This window comes from Mesoplodon densirostris, chromosome 12 (genome assembly GCF_025265405.1).
Source record: "Mesoplodon densirostris isolate mMesDen1 chromosome 12, mMesDen1 primary haplotype, whole genome shotgun sequence".
Taxonomy (NCBI): Eukaryota; Metazoa; Chordata; class Mammalia; order Artiodactyla; family Ziphiidae; genus Mesoplodon; species Mesoplodon densirostris.
The window spans coordinates 82,252,415-82,272,067 of NC_082672.1; positions in this window are offsets into that span (position 1 = coordinate 82,252,415).

Sequence of the window (19,653 nt, forward strand, 5' to 3'; positions counted from 1 at the left end):
CTTTATACCGTCCCTCGCCGACGACACATATCGTACTTGCTTTACACAGTGAAATGCTTCCCTTATCATTTTTAGTAGCTTTAATTACATATTACAATTTTTAACCCTTAAAAGCCTTAACAAAACCAAGAAACAAGTAATTCAACTGTTACACCAGCATTTACTGACAAACTTATGAACATATTCCATAACCTCTAAAAACTTAACATCTTTCTCATAGCATAATTTCTCTTTAATGTGGTACAAGATACTTGTTTAATAAACCCAAACATCTTCTGAAGTTCTAATTAACCCAAGGCTGAAGTCTCAGGCAAAGTGGGCTTTGTATTTTACGGACATGATAAGAGTTACCTTCAAGCTTTCTCCTAGGCATGTTTTTGTTCTCTCAGGGTCAGAATTTCATCAAGCTAGCTTTCTCTAAGTGCACTTCCCAACACAAACGGTCCTCAGTGTCAGACACATGTCCGAACCAATTGGCAAAATGCCCAAATAGCACTTCATCCTCAAAACAGTAGTTTGCTGGGCGCACACCGGTGGACTTAACTCGGTCTTGGAGCTCGTCAGCTCGTTGGGCGGCATCTTTACGTTCCACCAAGGAAAAGCGTACACTGGCAGCCAGTGCTGAGCAGGGGAGAAACAGGGAGGAGCCCCGAAACAAATGGTTTCGACAGCTGCTAGGAACGTCCCCCCAAATCCCCCTCCTGGGGCCAGCGAGCCACGGGCAGCGGGGTCCTCGCAGCCGTCCCAGCACGTCGTCAAGGCGGCGGGTCTGCTCCAAGATGTATTTCTAGTTAGCACCTGTGAAAATACCCTCATTAGGTTATTATAGCTTCGTCATTAATTTATGAATAGGAGAGATTATAACTGTGTGGTTTTTTTGGGGTTTTTTGGGGGTTTTTTTGGATTTTTTTTTATTAGTTTCTGCTTTATAACAAAGTGAATCAGTCATACATATTTTAACTGTTTTGTGTATCTGAAGAAATAGTTATAAACTCTTGACTTATACTCTTTCTTTCAGGTGCTCTAATACTATTAATATAAGTTTGGGCAGTGTTCATCAAAGAGAGATGGTGGAACTAAAACTAAATCTGAGCCTGCAGATAAGGACTCTGCCGGGAATTCCCTGGTGGCCCAGTGGTTAGGACGCTGTGCTTCCACTGCAGTGGGCCTGGGCTGGATCTCTGGTCAGGGAACTAAGAACCCGCAAGCCGCACGGTGCAGCCAATTGAATTAAATTATTTAAAAAATAACGACTATACAAAATTATCTCACTTAAAGGAATATTTCAAAACAGCCTACCTCCTCTTGCTGCCAGCCAGAAGCACTACAGACTATGACACCCTAGGAAAAATCAGCTAAAAATATAACCTTAGTACAGTTACTTCATAGAAATCCCCCAACAATGATTAATAGTCAGCCTCCAACAGCTGTCGGCCTTGTGATTTCCCACACCCACCACAGACCACATTGCCTGGTAGTTTGAAAAGCTGGGCACATACTAAAGTTCATTTCAACAGGAACACAAAAATTAAAAAGAGGAAATGACTAAGAAACAGCATCTGTCAAATCATTGGTTGAGGGGGGAGGGAGGGAAGATGAAGATAGGGACCTATGCTAAATTAAACCATCACGGCACTGAATTATGAAGTTACCTTATAGCCAAGAGCTTTAATTTTATTACTGATTGTTTTCAAATATTTTGTCAGGGACTTCCCTAATGGTCCAGTTGTTAAGACTTCGCCTTCCAATGCAGGAGGTGCGGGTTTGATGCCTGGTCGGGGAGCTAAGATCCCACATGCCTTGGGGCCAAAAAAACATAAAACAAGCAATATTGTAACAAAGACTTTTCAAATGGTCCACATCAAAAAAAAAAATCTTTAAAATAAATAAATAAAAATAAAATATTTTGTCATTTTTGAGTTTCAGCCTCAATTGGAATAGCCATGGCTTTTCCCCTTCAGAGATTTCAACTCCTAGGACTTCCCTGGTGCTGCAGTGGTTAAGAATCTGCCTGCCAAGGCAGGGAACATGGGTTCAAGCCTTGGTCCGGGAAGATCCCACATGCCACGGAGCAACTAAGCCCATGCACCACAGCTACTGAGCCTGTGCTCTGGAGCCCGCAAGCCGCAACTACTGAAACCCACACGCCTAGAGGCCGTGCTCCGCAACAAGAGAAGCTACTGCAGGGCTTCCCTGGTGGCGCAGTGGTTGAGAGTCCGCCTGCCGATGCAGGGGACACAGGTTTGTGCCCCGGTCCAGGAAGATCCCACATGCCGCGGAGCGGCTGGGCCCGTGAGCCACGGCCGCTCAGCCTGCGCGTCCGGAGCCTGTGCTGCACAACGGGAGAGGCCACAGCAGTGAGAGGCCCGCGTACCGCAAAAAAAAAAAAAAAAAAGAAAAGCCACTGCAATGAGAAGCCCGCACATCACAACGAAGAGTAGCCCCTGCTCGCCGCAACTAGAGAAAGCCCGCGCGCAGCAACGAACACCCAACACAGCCAATAAATAAATAAATAAATAAATAAATAACTTAGAAGACCCGATGCAGCCAAAAAAATAAAGAAAACAAATAAATAAAAAATATATATAAAAAAAGATTTGACACAAGCTAAGAACTGCATACTTTTGTGTTTGCCGTTCTCTGTGTCCCTCACTCTTCTTTCTTCATTCTCTTCAGCTTCATTTCCTCTCTATCTTTCTGTACTGTTATTCCTGCTTTTCACTGCTCCTAATATGATATTAAAGCTTATTTTTTACATTCATTTTATTTATTAAGCAGAAATTTAGTATTTCCTACTTTAAAAGCCAGATTAAAGACACAATCAAGGGAATTCCCTGGCAGTCCAGTGGTTAGGACTCAGCACTTTCGTTGCCAGGGCCTGGGTTCGATCCCTGGTCCTGAAAGCCACTCGCTGTAGAAAAAAAATAATAAACATTTAAAAGTAAAATGGGCAAAAGACTTGAATAGACATTGCTCCAAAGAAGATATGCAAATGGCCAATAACCACGTGAAAAGGTGCTCAACATCAGTAGTCATTAGGAAAATGCAAATCAAAACCACAATGAGGGACTTCCCTGGCGGTCCAGTGGTTAGGGCTCCACGCTTCAACTGCAGGGGGCACGAGTTCAATCCCCGGTCGGGGAACTAAGATCTCACATGTGGCACAGTGTGGCCAAAAAACGAAACAAAACAAAAAACACAATGAGGTACCATCTCACACCTGGTAGGATGGCTGTTAACAAATAATCAGAAAATAGCAAATGTTGAGAACGCTGTGGAGAAATTAGAACACTTAGAACTGCTGGTGGAAACGTAAAATGGTGTAGCCACTTTGGAAAACAGTATGACGGTTCCCCCCCAAATAAAAAGTAGAGTTACCATATGATCCAGCAATTCTACGCGTAGGTATATATTCAAAAGAACTGAAAGCAGGGTTGAAGACCAGTTCAAGGGTCATGTTCATAGTAGCATCATTTACAACAGCCAAAGGTGGAAGCAACCTAAGTGTCCGTCAACAGATGTATGGATAAACAATGTATATAAATACAATGGAATATTTTTCAGCCTTTAAAAGGAAGCAAATTCTGACCCACTACAACTTGGACAAACTTTGAGGACATTATGCTAAGTGTATGATTCCACTCTACCACTAGTCAAATTTACAGAGACAAACTAGAAAGGAGGTTGCCAGGAGTTGGGGGGACGGAGGAATGGGGAGTTATTGTTTGATAGGCAGTTTCAGTTTTGCAAAATGAAAGAGTTCTGGAGGAGGATGGTGTTAATGGTTGCACAACAATGTGTGTGTATTTAATGCCACTTTACACTTAAAAATGGTTAAGATGTTAAATTTTATATTGTATTTTATCACAATTTATTTATTATTTACATATTATTTATTTTTGGCTGTGTTGGGCCTTTGTTGCTGCGTTCCGGCTTTCTCCAGTTGCGGCGAGCGGGGACTACTCTTTGTTGTGGTGCGCGGGCTGCTCATTGTGGTGGCTTCTCTTGTTGCGGAGCACAGGCTCTAAAGCACAGGCTCAGTAGTTGTGGTGCACAGGCTTAGTTGCTCTGCAGAATGTGCATCTTCCCGGACCAGGGATCGAACCCGTGCCCCCTGCATTGGCAGGTGGATTCTTAACCACTGTGCCACCAGGGAAGTCCCTGAACAATGATTCTTAAACCTAGTTGGACATCAGAATTCCCAATAGAGCTTGTAAAAGTAGATGGCCAAGCTTTATCACAAGCAATTCTGATTCAGTTGCCCTGGAAATGTCTTGGCATCTATGTTTAACCAGCTCCATAGGTTATTCTGATGCTCAGCCAACTGAGCTGGCCTTGCCTTCATAAATATCCTTCATAAATATCCACTGTCTCAGTGGCTTGTGGCAGAAACAAAGCTGTAATTAATTTTACAGTGTGTGCTGGCTCAGGGACCTAGAATACAAATACTTTGTATTGAAGTACTAGAGTAGTTCAGTTGTGCAGAAAAGTGAACTCGTTCTGCTACAGAAATTCAAGTCCAAAAGCTATTCCAACTTCCAATGAGAGGTGAGCTATGATGATTTGTGGGCAAGACCGAATGTTTTTCAAATGTAAACTTTGGGCCTACTTGAATGCCTGTGGACAAGTATATAGATTGAGATCCTATACTCTTATGCCATAGAGAAAGAATGCAACCCTTGGGGCTTCCCTGGTGGCCAGTGGTTAAGAATCCACCTGCCAATGCAGGGGACACAGGTTCGAGCCCTGGTCCGGGAAGATCCCACATGCTGCAGAACAACTAAGCCTGCGCGCCACAACTACTGAGCCTGCGCTCTAGAGCCTGTGAGCCACAACGACTGAGCCCGTGTGCCACAACTACTGAAGGCTGCGCACCTAGAGCCCATGCTCCGCAACAAGGGAAGCCACCGCAATGAGTAGCCCGTGCGCCGCAACGAAGAGTAGCCCCTGCTTGCCACAACTAGAGAAAGCCCGCGTGCAGCAACGAAGACCCAACACAGCCAAAAAATAAACAATTTATTTTTTAAAAAAAAGAATGCAATTCTTTTGATCTAGAACATCCCTTTTTTTTTTCCTTTGGCTGTGCCACGCAGCATGCAGGATCTTCCTTGACCAGGGTTCGAACCCGTGCCCCCTGAGTTGGGAGCGTGGAGTCTTAACCACTGAACTACCACCAGGGAAGTCCTAGAACCTCTTTTGACTGTTTCTGACCTAGATCAACATTTTTCAAACTGTTGGTTGCAATTCATTATCAGGTCATGAAATTAATTTTTTGTCATACATAGCAAGTACTATTCTCTGAAACTTTTGTTTCAGTAATTCATATACACATTATATTTCATCCATTTTAAGATGCATTTTTTTCTATATTTATCATCTCTAAATTGGTGTATGTCCTATAATCAATATCTTACAATCATAATTGGCAGCAGTTGTGACTTCCAATTTGAAACATCTTAGGTGCAATGAAATACGATGTGTGTTTGTACTGTATTACAATAGAAAATATATTTCTTACTGTGGATCCTAATCAAAAAAGTTTGGAAAAGACTCATCTGTTTGAAGAGCGCTGCGCCCTGATGGGAAAGCCTCCAATACATCAGGATTCTTTGACATCCGTGTATTCCTCAAAGTAAATTTTCTAAAAAGCTTTTAAAAACAAGTCTTGGGCTTCCCTGGTGGCGCAGTGGTTGAGAGTCTGCCTGCCGATGCAGGGGACACGGGTTCGTGCCCCGGTCCGGGAAGATCCCACGTGCCATGGAGCGGCTGGGCCCGTGAGCCATGGCCGCTGGGCCTGCGCGTCCGGAGCCTGTGCTCCGCAATGGGAGAGGCCACAACAGTGAGAGGCCCGCGTAGCGCAAAAAAAAAAAAAACAAGTCTTATTGGTCTCTTCCTATGCTGTAACTGAAGTGATGTGATTAAAATGTAATTCCAAGTCACTGTTGAGCATGGACCGCAGGTATTCTGACTTCCCAATGCCCTTGTCACTTTCAAGTGGGTTTTTTCCTCCTAGGGAAAGGTCATCCTTTCCTTACCCAGAGGTCCTACACGGGATAAGAAGTGTCTCCGTCCCTCCTAAACAATCTGCTTCTTTTGGCTTAACCTTCAGTTCCCACTCCCACCCTTTGTTGACCATTTCATGCTAAGCATTTATGGAGCTGCTATGCTTTTCAAGTGTTCACTAGACTAAACAATTATTTTTTAAAATCCAGTGCCTCACAATTAGTTCATTTTTAGTCTTATGTTGGTTGCTCTTTGAATTCTCTTTTAGAGTTGGTCTGTACTCTGTTAAAACATGGCCAATTGAAATTTTAAAATGCGTAAATATACATAAAAAACACACTGCCTAACTTTAAAAGGAAATATTTCTAGATTATACTGTATTTAATACAAGATCAGACTGTGTGTGTGTGTGCAGGCATGCAGTGTTTCAAACAATGAAAAGAAACTTACTGATGTTATTTCCAATTTCACACAGAACAACCTCAAGCAGGGGCGGGTGGGGGGCAGTTTAACAAACTACAGAGACAGTTTTCAGAGCTTTGAAGAAAAACACCTATAAGGAGTTATATAAAATATGAGAAACTGAGATCCAAGAGATGCATTCCCTAACCTCAACATAAAGACAGTATGAGAAAATGTTTTCTACACCCAACCATGACTGAATAAAAACCACATCATTTATCATTAGACGTTTACTGAGTTGCCAGTTTCTACACAGAATCCTGTAGGAGGGTAAACAGCGAAGTCCAAGGGGTCAATCAGGAAGGTAGGACAATAGCTAAAGTGAGGGGCTACAGGTCAAGTCTGGGTCAGGCCCTTGCTTTGTTGCCATGACATAGCTGCGCCCCTTACATCTAAATGGTTACAACCTAGGCCTCAGAAAATGTTGCAGATGCCGTCACCAGCAGGCTGAGAGGACCACATCCTCAGCTTGGGTGGCTCCAGACAGCACTGGAACTCAAACTCAGACTGCTTACGTGGTAACCCACGTAACACCAACATGGGTGTTCTCGCAACCACATGATTTGACTGAAAATTTAACCAAATGCAATTTTTTTTTTCTTAAGTAGCCTTCCATTGCCTAACCTATGGAAACCACAGCTGCAGGATCATACTACGCTGTCTTGTCTTGGCTTTTGCTACCAGTTACTCTCACTAGAATAAACAAAACTACCTACTTTTGACAATGTCTATTTTAAAATCTATTTGGCTTTACACAAGCAATAACCTACACTTTACACAATGTCTCAAAAGAGATTGTGCTAGGGAGATCAGCTCGGTGCTTTGTGACCACTTAGAGGGGTGGGATAGGGTGGGTGGGAGGGAAGGAGATGCAAGAGGGAGGGGATATGGGAACATATGTATAACTGATTCACTTTGTTATAAAGCAGAAACTAACACACCATTGTGAAGCAATTATACTCCAATAATGATGTAAAAACAAACAAACAAAAAAAAGAGATTGTGCTAAAGGCAGTATCCAAACTGTGTATGTTGTAAAGTTTGACAAAAAGCCAAAACGACCTGAACTCTTTTAGGGAAACCATGATTGGTTACAATAGAAAGTGTAACTTCCTGATACAAAGACTTTCCTCCCACCGTGCCTTTATTCAGCGGCAGAGCACACTTTGTGTGTGTGCTCAAACAGGGGAAGTTAATTGAAAGCTATCACCTACGTCACCTGGCTTTAACCAAATATTTGATACGATTTTCATGATGATTACCTGTGATTAAAATGGTAAAGTATGGCATAGATTATAGTATTATTAAGTGAATTTGCAATTGGGGAGACCATCAAAATTAAATAGCAGTCCTCTAGTGCAATACCACGGTTCCCTGTTTTGGGACCTGGTTTGTTTAGTACTTATCAGTAACTTAAAACTACAGAAACATAAAATATTAGATGTGTAAATGACAAAGCCCACATTTTTATTTAACATGCTAGGTAGCAGGCTCCAAATTCAGAATTATCTCACCAAAATGATGAAGTATAGCAGAGATGTAAATATAAACTCCCAACAATTGAGTTTTTAAAATTAATCATACAGTTGGTGTCTTGGACTGGGTCCTGGGACAGAAAAAAGGCTATTAGTAGAAAAAACTGGCGAAATCTGAATAAAGTCTGGAGATTAACAGTAACCACCCATGTTGGTTTCTTAGTTTTGATAAATGTTCTGTGGTGATGCAGGATGATAACATCAGGGGAAACAAACTAGGTGAGGCATATATGGGAACTCTTACCTATCTTCACAACTTTTCTATAAATCTAAGTAATTCCAAAATAAAGGTTTATTTGTAAAAAAAAAATAACGATGCAATAGTTTAAATATAAAATATATTTTATATTTAAAATATATATTTAAACTGTATATATTTTACATTTAAAATATATTTTATATTTAAAAGTGTATTTTATATTTTTATAAATAGGACCTTTCCTTAGGAGGAAAAACCCCACCTAAAATATATTTTGTATTTAAAAAATCAGGTAATGACTCAGTTCTCATGGCTGGTCAGTGAGAGTGAGGGCAGGGGTGTCCCACCGCTGTGCCCAGGCATGGGCAGGGCTGAGGATGGTACGTAGTAACAGTGACTCTGGCTGTCACTCCTGTTTTGTGCCATTTTATATATACACATATATATGTACATATATATACACGTTTGCTTTTTTATGGTATAATTTACCCTTTTAAAATGTATAATTCAGTGGTTTTTAGTAAATTCACAAGGTTGCACAACTATCATCACTATTTAATTCCGGAACATTATCATCACATCCCCCCCAAAAAAAGCCCATACCCCTTAATTAAAGGTTACTCCCTATTCCCCCCTCTGCCAGCCTCTGGCAAATACCAATCAACTTTGTCTCTATGGATTTGCCTATTTTAGACATATCATATAAATGGAATCATACCCCCCCCAAAAAAAAAATATATATATATATATATTTATCAGGTAATGTTTGTTTACCATAATCCAGAAGTACAATGGAGTTGCTGAAAGTAACTGAGATCTTCCAAACAACTGTAATAATAAAAGTTCCCTTTTGGGACTTCCCTGGTGATGCAGTGGTTAAGAATCCACCTGCCAATGCAGAGGACACGGCTTGAAGCCCTGGTCCTGGAAGATCCCACATGCCATGGAGCAACTAAGCCTGTGCACCACGACTACTGAGCCTGTGCTCTAGAGCCCATGAGCCACAACTACTGAGCCCCCGTGCCACAACTGTGGAAGCATGTGTGCCTAGAGCCTGTACTCTGCAACAAGAGAAGCCACCGCAATGAGAAGCCTGCACACACTGCAATGAAGAGTAGCCCCCACTTGACACAACTAGAGAAAGCCCGTGCACGGCAACGAAGACCCAATGCAGCCAAAAATTAAAAATAAATAATAATCAAAAAATTTTAAAGTTACCTTTTATTGGCTGCTTACAGTAGGCCAATCCACTACTCACTGCATCCTCACAACAATCTTAAGAGATAGATAGTATTGTGCCCATTGGCTAGATGATGAAAGGGACAACATTTTCCCGTTTCCAGCACTCTGATCATCTAGTCCAAATGTATTAAGGAAACTAGGAAATTTAGGAAACAAGGTGACTTTATCTCTTGGGTCACATTAATAAAAGTACACTCTAGGTTAAGAAGCCAGTCTTTTATGCATCCGCAGCCATATGTTTAATTTTGGTGAAAACACTTTAAAGCTATAAAATATCTGCGAGGGAGAATGGCATGGGAAGAATCTACGTCAAGAAACAGCTGTAGCCCACGACCAGCCCCTCCCATCAGGACGCCTGCACAAGCCTCTCAGATAGCCTCATCCACCAGAGGGCAGACAGCAGAAGCAAGAAGAACTACAATCCTGCAGCCTGCGGAACACAAACCACATTCACAGAAAGACAGACAAGATGAAAAGGCAGAGAGCTATGTACCAGATGAAGGAACAAGATAAAACCCCAGAAAAACAACTAAATGAAGTGGAGATAGGCAACCTTCCAGAAAAAGAATTCAGAACAATGATAGTGAAGATGATCCAGGACCTCGGAAAAACAATGGAAGCAAAGATCGAGAAGATGCAAGAAATGTTTTAACAAAGGCCTAGAAGAATTAAAGAACCAACAAACAGAGATGAACAACACAATAACTGAAACATAAACTACACTAGAAGGAATCAATAGCAGAATAACTGAGGCAGAAGAACGGATAAGTGACCAGGAAGACAGAATGGTGGGATTCACTGCTGCAGCACAGAAAAAAGAGAAAAGAATGAAAAGACATGAAGACAGCCTAGGAGACCTCTGGGACACCAACATTCACATCATAGGGGTCCCAGAAGGAGAAGAGAGAGAGAAAGGACATGAGAAAATATCTGAAGAGATTATAGTCGAAAACCTTCCTAACAAGGGAAAGGAAACAGTCACCCAAGTCCAGGAAGCACAGCGAGTCCCATACAGGATAAACCCAAGGAGAAACAGGCCGAGACCCAGAGTAATCAAATTGGCAAAAATTAAAAGACAAAGAAAAATTATTGAAAGCAGCAAGAGAGATATGACAAAGAGCATACAAGGGAACTCCCATAAGGTTAACAGCTGATTTCTCAGCAGAAACTCTACAAGCCAGAAGGGAGTGGCATGATATACTTAAAGTGATGAAAGGGAAGAACCTACAACCAAGATTACTCTACCCGGCAAGTATCTCATTCAGATTCCATGGAGAAGTCAAAAGCTTTACAGACAAGCAAAAGCTAAGAGAATTCAGCACCACCAAACCAGCTCTACAACAAATGCTAAAGGAACTTCTCTAAGTGGGAAACACAAGAGAAGAAAAGGACCTACAAAAACAAACCCAAAACAATTAAGAAAATGGTCATAGGAACATACATATCAATAATTACCTTAAACGTGAATGGATTCAATGCTCCAACCAAGACACAGGCTCGCTGAATGGATATAAAAACAAGACCCATATATATGCTGTCTACAAGAGACCCACCTCAGACCTAGGGACACATACAGAATGAAAGTGAGGGGATGGAAAAAGATATTCCATGCAAATGGAAATCAAAAGAAAGCTGGAGTAGCAATACTCAGATAAAATAGACTTTAAAATAAAGAATGTTACAAGAGACAAGGAAGGACACTACATAATGATCAAGGGATCAATCCAAGAAGAAGATATAAAATTATAAATATATATGCACCCAACATAGGAGCACCTCAATACATAAGGCAACTGCTAACAGCTATAAAAGAGGAAATCGACAGTAACACAATAGTGGTGGACTTTAATACCTCACTTACACCAATGGACAGATTATCCAAAATGAAAATAAATAAGGAAATAGAAGCTTTAAATGACACAACAGACCAGATAGACTTAATTGATATTTATAAGACATTCCATCCAAAAACAGCAGATTACACTTTCTTCTCAAGTGCGCATGGAACATTCTCCAGGATAGATCACATCTTGGGTCACAAATCAAGCCTCAGTAAATTTAAGAAAATTGAAATCATATCAAGCATCTTTTCTGACCACAATGCTATGCGATTAGAAATTAATTACAGGGAAAAAAACGTAAAAAACACAAACACATGAAGGCTCAACAATACGTTACTAAATAAACAAGAGATCACTGAAGAAATCAAAGAGGAAATCAAAAAATATCTAGAGACAAATGACAATGCAAACAGGCCAATCCAAAACCTATGGGATGAAGCAAAAGCAATTCTAAGAGGGAAGTTTATAGCTATACAAGCCTACCTCAAGAAACAAGAAAAATCTGAAATTAACAATCTAACCTTACATCTAAAGGAACTAGAGAAAGAAAAACAAAACCCAAAGTTAGCAGAAGGAAAGAAATCATAAATATCAGAGCAGAAATAAATGAAATAGAAACAAAGAAAACAATAAAAAAGATCAATAAAACCAAAAGCTGGTTCTTTGAGAAATAAACAAAATTGATAAACCATTAGCCAGACTCATCAAAAGAGGGAGAAGACTCTAATCAATAAAATTAGAAATGAAAAAGGAGAACTTACAACAGACACCGCAGAAATACAAAGCATCCTAAGAGACTACTACAAGCAACTCTATGCCAATAAATTGGACAACCTGGAAGAAATGGACAAATTCTTAGAAAGATGTAACCTTCCAAGATTGAACCAGGAAGAAATAGAAAATATGAACAGACCAATCACAAGTAATGAAATTGACACTGTGATTAAAAATTTTCCAACAAACAAAAGTCCTGAACCAGATGGCTTCACAGGTGAATTCTATCAAACATTTAGAGAAGAGCTAACACCCATGCTTCTCAAGCTCTTCCAAAATATAGAAGGGGAAGGAACACTCCCAAACTCATTCTATGAAGCCACCATCACCGATACCAAAACCAGACAAAGATACTACAAAACAAGAAAATTACAGACCAATATCACTCATGAATATAGATGCAAAAATCCTCAACAAAATACTAGCAAACAGAATCCAACAACACATTAAAAGGATCATACACCATGATCAAGTGGGATCTATCGCAGGGATACAAAGATTCAATTTACGCAAATCAATGTGATAAATCCTATTAACAAATTGAGGAATAAAAACCATATGATCTCAAGAGATGCAGAAAAAGCTTCTGACAAAATTCAACACCCATTTATGATTAAAACTCTCCAGAAAGTGGGCATAGAGGGTACCTACCTCAACATAATAAAGGCCATATATGACAAGCCCACAGCAAACATTATTCTTAATGGTGAAAAACTGAAAGCATTTCCTCTAAGATCAGGAACAAGACAAGGATGTCCACTCTATTATTCAACATACACAGCTGAATATTCAACCTATTCGACATAGTTTCCTAACCACAGCAATCAGAGAAGAAAAAGAAATAAAAGGAATAGAAACTGGAAAAGAAGTAATACTGTCTCTGTTTGCAGATGACATGATACTCTAGAGAATCCTAAAGATGCCACCAGAAAACTACTAGAGCTAATCAATGAATTTGGTAAAGTTGCAGGATACAAAATTAATGCACAGAAATCTCTGGCATTCCTATAAACTAATGATGAAAAATCTGAAAGAGAAATTAAGGAAACACTCCCATTTACCATTGCAACAAAAAGAATAAAATAACCTAGATATAAACCTACCTAGGGAGACAAAAGACCTGTATGCAGAAAACTATAAGACACTGATGAAAGAAATTAAAGATGATACCAACAGATGGAGAGATATGCCATGTTCTTGGATTGGAAGAATCAATATTGTGAAAATGACTATACTACCCAAAGCAATCTACAGATTCAATGCAATCCCTATCAAATTACCAATGGCATTTTTTTACAGAACTAGAACAAAAAAATCTTAAAATTTGTATGGAAACACAAATGACCTCGAATAGCCAAAGCAGTCTGAGGGAACAAAACAGAGCTGGAGGAATCAGACTCCCTGACTTCCGACTATACTACAAAGCTACAGTAATCAAGATAATATGGTACTGGCATAAAAACAGAAGCATAGATCAATGAAACAACATAGAAAGCCCAGAGATAAACCCATGCCCCTATGGTCAACTAATCTATGACAAAGGATGCAAGGATATACAATGGAGAAAAGACAGTCTCTTCAATAAATGGTGCTGGGAAAACTGGACAGCTACATGTCAAAGAATGAAATTAGGGTGTTACACTCCCTAACACCATACACAAAAATAAACTCAAAATGGGTTCGAGACCTAAATGTAAGACCGGACACTATAAAACTCTTAGAGGAAAACATAGGAAGAACACTCTTTGACATAAATTACAGCAAGATCTTTTTTGATCCACCTCCTAGAGTAATGGAAATGAAAATAAACAAATAGGACCTAATGAAACTTAAAAGCTTTTGCACAGCAAAGGAAACCATAAACAAGACGAAAAGACAACCCTCAGAATGGGAGAAAATATTTGCAAACGTATCGACGGACCAAGGATTAATCTCCAAAGTATATAAACAGCTCATGCAGCTCAATATTAAAGAAACAGCCCAATCCAAAAACGGGCAGAAGACCTAAATAGACATTTCTCCAAAGAACACATACAGATGGCCACGAAGCACATGAAAAGCTGCTCAACATCACTAATTATTAGAGAAATGCAAATCAAAACCACAATGAGGTATCACCTCACACCAGTTAGAATGGGCATCATCAGAAAATCTACAAACCACCAATGCTGGAGAGGGTGTGGAGAAAAGGGAACCCTCTTGCACTGTTGGTGGGAATGTAAATTGATACAGTCACTATGGAGAACAATGTGGAGGCTCCTCAAAAAACTAAAAGCAGAATTGTCACATGACCCAGCAATCCCACTGCTGCGCATATATCTGGAGAAAACTATAATTCAAAAAGATTAAAAAAAAAGAGAGAGAGATATATGCACCCCTATGTTCATAACAGCACTAGTTACAATAGCTAAGACATGGAAGCAACCTAAATGTCCTTCAACAGATGACTGGATAAAGAAGATAACGGTATATATACACAATGGACTACTACTCAGACATTAAAAAAAAAAATGCCATTTGCAGCACCATGGATGGACCTAGAGATTATCATACTAAGTCAAGTCAAAGACAAGTATCATGATATCCCTCATATGTGGAATCTAAAAAAATATATCAATGAACCTATGTACAAAACAGAAATAAGACCCACAGATAGAAAACAAGCGTATGGTTACCACAGGGGTAGGAGGTAGGGGGTAAGTTAGGAGTTTGGTGTTAACATACACACACTTTTACATAAAAAAATAGGTTATTTTCCAAACATGGTCACCATAACATCTCCCCTCCCACACGCTCTTACTACAACATGATGGTGACACTCCTCTCACCTAGAGTTGGGGGTCTATGGAATGAGCCAGTGACTACAGCAGAAGTGACATTATATGAATTCCAAAGCTGAGTCCTATAAATGGTAATAAGGCTTCTACCTGGTTCCCTTGGGATACTCACTCTTGGAACCTAGCCGTCATGCTACAAAGCAGCCCAGGCCACATGAAACGGACACAGGTAGGTGTTCCAGCTGATAGCTCCAGCTGAGGTCCCAGCTGAGAGCCACATCAATTGCCAGACAAATGTGTGAGAAAGCCTTCTAGATAGCTCCAGGCCCTATCATGGTCTGACTGCAACTGTCTGAGAAATCCTAAGAACTGCTCTAGCTGAGCCCAGGGGACGCCCTGAGCCATGAGAGATAATTCTTGGGGTGATTAAGAGGCATTTAGCATAGAAAACTGGGACACCCTCCATCCTGTCCCCACTCTCACACACCTGAAGCCAGCCAGGGCCTGCTACACAGGTGATGCTACTCCAAGTCACTTTTGTTCACAAGCCATATTCCCACACACACAACCGCACTCCCCCACCAGTATCAGCCTATTTAGGAAAACTGAGGCCTCCCAACTGTGCACAGAGAGGTCTCTATCACGGCCAGGAAAGACGTCAACGTTTTGTAGCAACAGCCTTATATAGTGTGTTCATCAAAGACAAGACAGCAGAATCAACCCATGATGGACACTTGGCCACAGGACACAGAGCTCTCCTGATCCATGACATTTTTAAAAGGCTTTTTTGAGATAAAATTCATATACTGTAACATTCACCTCTTTTAAAAAAAAAATTTTTTTTTTTTGGCTGCGTTGGGTCTTCATTGCTGCACAGGGGCTTTCTCTAGTTGCGGCGAGCAGGGGCTACTCTTTGTTGCGGTGCGCGGGCTTCTCATGGTGGCGTCTCTTGTTGCAGAGCACGGGCTCTAGGCACATGGGCTCAGTAGTTGTGGCTCGTGGGCTCAGTAGTTGTGGTGCACGGACTTAGTTGCTCTGCAGCATGTGAGATCTTTTGGCTCGAACCCGTGTACCCTGCATTGGCAGGCATATTCTTAACCACTGCGCCACCAGGGAAGCCCAACATTCACCTCTTTAAAGTATACAAGTCAATGGTTTCGAGTTTATCTACAGTTGTGTAACCATCACTAAATTTTAGAATTTTTTTTTTTTGGCGGTACGCGGGCCTCTCACTGTTGTGGCCCCTCCCGTTGCAGAGCATAGGCTCCGGACGCACAGGCTCAGCGGCCACGGCTCACTGGCCCAGCCGTTCCACGGCAAGTGGGATCTTTCCGGACCAGGACACGAACCCGTGTCCCCTGCATCGGCAGGCGGACTCTCAACCACTGCGCCACCAGGGAAGCCCTAGAACGTTTTTAATCACTGCTTCCTCTATGGGTCTGTTTAGCCTAGACATTTCATATAAATGGAATCATACAAAAAAAAGAAAAATAGATACCCAGGGACTTCCCTGGTAGTCCAGTGGTTAAGACTCTGGGCTTCCACTGCAGGGGGTGTGCAGGTTCAATTAAGATCCCGCATGCTGTGTGGTGAGGCCAAAAACAAAAACAAACAGAAACAACAACAAAAAAATAGATAACCAACAAGGACCTACTGTATAGCACCGGGAAACTAACCTCAATATTTTGTAACAACTTATAAGGAAAAAGAGTCTGAAAAAGTATATATATATATAAAACTGAATCACTTTGCTGTACACCTGAAACTAACACAACAGTTGTAAATCAACTATACTTCAATTTAAAAAAAAGAAACCGCTGTAGGAGCTGCAAGTGTTTAGCTCAGATGTGACTAAGAGGTATTCATTGGTGTCTTCAAGTAAATTAGTGGTTCTTACAGAAAAGAGAATGACATTGTTTAATTATTCCAAGAGAATAGCCTAGGTATGATCTTTAATTACCAGCAGTCAAGTTTAAGTAAGTATCAACAAAAAATTTCATCCAGCAATGGGATGATTTTAGGAGCCTCTCCCCATCCCTCAGTCTGCCATCTGTAATAGGAATACAGTATCTGCCCCTACAAAGACTGCTGTGAGGATTCAATGAGATGTCTCTGCCCTCCAATATGACAACCACACACATTGATGAAGTAATCAAGCAAAAATTTCAATGAATATATTCAAAGTTGATCTGAGTAGCTTACATTAAAAGGCTTTTAGGTTTTCTTAGACTTTTCTGATTCTATGTAATTGTTATGAAGCCAAGGTAAGCCTCATATAATCTCAGTGTAACACTCATTTATAGGCAAATTAACTTTCTTCCTTGAAAAATTAGTATCAAAATAAAATTTAGGGGCTTCCCTGGTGGTGCAATGGTTGAGAATCTGCCTGCCAATGTAGGGGACACGGGTTCGAGCCCTGGTCTGGGAAGATCCCACATGCCGCGGAGCAACTAGGCCCGTGAGCCACAATTAGTGAGCCTGTGCATCTGGAGCCTGTGCTCCGCAACAAGAGGCCGCGATAGTGAGAGGCCTGTGCACCGTGATGAAGAGTGGCCCCCGCTCGCCACAACTCGCACATAAACGAAGACCCAAGACAGCCAAAATTTTTAAAAATTAAAATTAAAAAATTAAATTAAAAAAATAAAATTTAAGATTTCTCTTCATCTAGTATTAACAGTTCATCCACTTTGCAAAACAGTTCAGCAGTTTCTTACAAAGGTAAGGTATATGCTTGCCAACGACTAAGCAATCCCACTCCCTAAGTATTTAAACAAGTAAAATGAAAACTTAGTCACACACAAACCTATGTGCACATTTATAGCAGTTTATTCGTAATTAATCCAAAACTGGAAACCAACATCCCTCAGCTGTAAACAAACTTACAGTCATTAAAAAGAAACAGATTACTGATATATGCCGAACAGATGAATCTCAAATGCATCATGCTAAATGAAAGAAAGCAGACTCAAAAGGCTACATACTGTATGAATCCAGGTATGTGACACGGCTGCAAAACAAAATTAAAGGCAAGAAACATATAGGTCAGTGGTTACCAAGGGTTAGAGGTAGAGGAGAGGGTCTGACTGCAAAGGGGCACCGGGGAATTTGGGGGAGGCGGAGGGGTGATGGAAGTACTCTCTACCTCGATTGTGAACTGCGGTTCTCAGAACTGGCAGAACTACATACTTTACAAGGGTGAATGTTAGTGTTCTTACCTCAATCAAACAATGGGGAAAACGTCTCAATCTCTTGCTTACTAAGTTTTCTAATAACTCTTTGCTTACCTGTAATTATTTTAACATTACTTTAACAGTATCTTTGTTGTCATCTTTCCCACAAACTGAGCTCTAAACGGCTCAAGAGATCCACGGGCCTGAGGGCTGTCCAAGGTAAATGACAATTTCACTCATTTCTGATGACTACAGGACTACAGCATAACCTTCTACTTAGATAAGAACAAAGCCATATGACCTTTTCAAGGTTTCCACTGGATCAGAGGTCAGTGACCTTTCAGGAGCCATGTGGCAATTTCCTAACAAAGTTTTCTTTTTTCTAAATCACTATCAACTGAGCAAGCAATGTCAAACTTCAATTGTAGTTTTAACTAGTCATGGAACTTCCCAGAGGCTGGCAAATAACAGAGGACTCCGACGCCACCTGGGTGAGAGAACCTATGGGTTTAGAAGTGAAGAAAGCACACAAGTCACGAAATGTAAAACCAGATCAGGAAAAGAAAATTTCAGGAAGGTTTAAAAAAAAAAAAGGAAAATACATCTTATTCCTCCCTCTGTCTCATGAAAGTGCATGTTCTCCCCCAGTCACAGGATTGAGCACTCATGCTGTTCACTCCCTTCAAGACACAGGTCCTAACTATAATGTAACTTTCTCAACTTACTGTACTTATTTCTGCAGCATTTCACGATGACAAGCATCTAGCATCCATCAATGGATAACATGAAAGGGTATCTTGACACACAAGAAATTAGTTGTCACCCCTTTTCTAGAGTTGCCCATTTCAGGATCTGTGAATATACAATACAGCCAGGAACAGCTTCTTGAGCTCAGTGCTCAACTCAGTGGAAAAGTTAACTAAGGTAAGTACATTTTAATAAAAATAAAACCCGTAGTCCTGTCCTGGTAATATTCAAGATGTTTACACCACATTCTTCAAATTACTGAAAACAAGAGCTCACCACTTAGGCAGTTAGCCTTTGCTGGGCAGATCAGACAGAACGCAAATAACTAGATGAATTGCTCTTGCTCTTGAAAAAGCTGCTTCTTCAAAAACTGCATCTAACATCAGACCTCAGTCAGCCTAATTTGGCAATTTATTATTGACACTTTCCAACAAGATTTGTAAGGTGTAGTCAATTTACATTTAAAACAAATATTCAAAAAACTAAGGTGAAACTAAGATGATTTCAGTTGTTTTGAGGGCCATAGGGGAATATTTAAACATCAGTCTCCAGTTAAAACATTTTGAAATTACCACAGTTGCAACAGATTAATTAGTTGTGTCATCCAGATAGCTGAGCTCTTGATGCATCTGAGATTTGTGAGATAAATTATCAATAATTAACTGTAGGAGAATTTTAAGCATAAAATTGAGTTCTGACCTAGCCAAAACCCACTTATTCTAGACTGCCTATTCTGGGAATAAAGGGTGAGTAATCACAATACGTTTTTTGAAAATGAGACACATTACTGGCAATCTGTTAATCTCCTGAACCAAAATGCCTTTCATATTCTGAAATCACACCAGAATTCCTGGCAACAAATTTCTACAAGATTCCATTTGAGAGTCCTTACACTGTTACTTC